The sequence below is a fragment of the Schistocerca americana genome, unplaced genomic scaffold, assembly GCF_021461395.2.
Source record: "Schistocerca americana isolate TAMUIC-IGC-003095 unplaced genomic scaffold, iqSchAmer2.1 HiC_scaffold_742, whole genome shotgun sequence".
NCBI classification, from domain to species: Eukaryota; Metazoa; Arthropoda; class Insecta; order Orthoptera; family Acrididae; genus Schistocerca; species Schistocerca americana.
This window is the reverse complement of record NW_025726503.1, coordinates 40001-42500: the sequence shown is the minus strand read 5'-3', so window position 1 is coordinate 42500 and position 2500 is coordinate 40001. Positions and strand designations below refer to the sequence as shown.

The 2500-nt window shown below is 63.8% G+C and overlaps 1 pseudogene; it reads left to right on the top strand.

The window, feature by feature from the left end:
• Nucleotides 1–2500, top strand: part of LOC124590132 — a 7850-nt pseudogene that overhangs the window by 2278 nt on the left and 3072 nt on the right.

Sequence of the window (2500 nt, the reverse complement as noted above, 5' to 3'; positions counted from 1 at the left end):
GGTCTCCAAGGTGAAGAGCCTCTAGTCGATAGAATAATGTAGGTAAGGGAAGTCGGCAAATTGGATCCGTAACTTCGGGATAAGGATTGGCTCTGAGGATCGGGGCGTGTCGGGCTTGGTCGGGAAGTGGGTCAGCGCTAACGTGCCGGGCCTGGGCGAGGTGAGTGCCGTAGGGGTGCCGGTAAGTGCGGGCGTTTAGCGCGGGCGTGGTCTGCTCTCGCCGTTGGTTGGCCTCGTGCTGGCCGGCGGTGCAGGATGCGCGCGCCTGCGCGGCGTTCGCGCCCCGGTGCTTCAACCTGCGTGCAGGATCCGAGCTCGGTCCCGTGCCTTGGCCTCCCACGGATCTTCCTTGCTGCGAGGCCGCGTCCGCCTTAGCGTGCTCCTCCGGGGGCGCGCGGGTGCGCGGATTCTCTTCGGCCGCCATTCAACGATCAACTCAGAACTGGCACGGACTGGGGGAATCCGACTGTCTAATTAAAACAAAGCATTGCGATGGCCCTAGCGGGTGTTGACGCAATGTGATTTCTGCCCAGTGCTCTGAATGTCAACGTGAAGAAATTCAAGCAAGCGCGGGTAAACGGCGGGAGTAACTATGACTCTCTTATAGCTACAGGGAGAGTGATGCGCAATACATGGGCCTAGCCCTCTTAGCCTCTCCTCTCCTGCGGTCTTCTCCCCTTCTCGTGGGCCCGCTGATTTCGCAGAGTGGAAGACCGCACCAGGGGCTTGGGGGGGTTACCAGCCCCCCCTCGCACTATCCCTTTTTTAGTTGGGGGCAGTAAGCAGAGAACAAGTGGTGGCCCTTCCGCTGAAGGTGCCACCCCAACTCCCCCAGCACCTAGCCGGCCAACCGGCCGTGCCGAAAATCTTGTAACTTTTGCAGCTATGTATACCTGTAGTGAGTGCCACCGCAGCTTTACAACCAAGAACGGTCTCGGGGTCCATCGCCGCCGCCAACACCTTGCGGCCGCCAACGCGGAGATCGTCACGGAGAGGCATCGCGCGAGGTGGACGGAGGAAGAAGTCCTGTCGCTCGCCAAGGCGGAGGCCGAACTGTTCCTTGAGAGGGACGCCCGGTTCTTCTTCGTCAATCAAGAACTCATCAGGATGTTCCCCGACCGAACGCTCGAGGCAATCAAGTGCCGGCGGCGGCAAGCTGCCCACAAGCAGCTTGTCCGCCAATTCATGGAGGCGCTTGAGATCGGTCGGGGGGAAGAGCCGGCGTCCCGCCGGGGAGCAGCGAGCCCGCTGCCTGACGCGGGCGAGGCCGCTGCGCCGCCCGTCGACGCAGCCGAGGACTTCGCGGCCGACACCACCGGGCCGCCGCCGGAGGGGCCGACTGACGCCGCCATCTGGGAGCATCTGGCGGGGCTACCCGCTTCCGCCCAGCGTTTCTCTGCCCTGGATCGTGTCATAGGTCTGGGGCGGGGCACGCCGCCCGATGTCATCCTGGGCATGCTCCCGGATGCCCTTGCGTCGGTCGGGTCCAGAGGGGAGAGATCGATCACCAGGACACAGCGGCCGCGCCAACCATCGAAGCGGCCGCCTGCCGCGCCGCCGACGCAGAAGCGCAAGCGGCGCCGCTGGGAGTACGCGAGAACGCAGGATGCCTTCCGACGGTCGCGTGCACGTTGCGTGCGCGGCCTCTTGGATGGCACCCTGCTCCAGCCGCCACCTGCCATCCCTGGTCTGCTGGACTTCTGGGCGGACCTCTTCACCAAGAAGCCCATCTCCACCGCGGGCTTCATTCGTGACCGCCTCCTCCCGCACTCAGAGCCTGTCGCTCTCGAGTGCATATGGGGGCCGGTCACACATGAGGAGGTCGCCGCCGCGTTGCCGCCCAGGGGATCAGCAGCCGGGCCGGACGGCCTTACCCCAGCGGAGTTGCGGCGCCTGCCGCACGAAGTCCTGGTGAAAGTGATGAATCTCTTCCTTCTGGCCCGCGCCCTTCCGGAACGCCTGCTTCGCGCGCGGACGTCCCTTCTCCCGAAAACGGCTGCACCAACATCCCCCGCTGACTTTCGCCCCATTACGGTCTGCTCGGTGTTGGCGCGGACCTTTCACAAGGTTCTCGCGTCACGCCTGATGCGCGCATGTGCTGTGGACGAACGTCAGCGGGCATTCATCCCTCGGGATGGGATGTTGGAAAATACCTTCATCTTGGACACTGCTCTCACCGACGCAGTTCGCTCCTGCCGCTCTGTCTTTGTGGCATCGATCGACGTATCTAAGGCATTCGATTCGGTAGATCATGCTGCCCTTCGCCCCGTGCTGAAGGCGCATGGCCTGCCGGATTGCTTTGTCGAGTATGTCGAGCGGTGCTACGAGGGCAGCACGACAGTGATAGCGGACGGCGCCGGCGTGGGCGTGTCTGTGCAGCCAGCACGGGGCGTTCGCCAGGGCGATCCCCTCTCCCCCCTCCTGTTCAACTTTGCGGTGGACTACGTTTTAGGCCAACTGCCCTCCCACATCGGAGCTCGGATCCTCGGTCGCAGAGTCA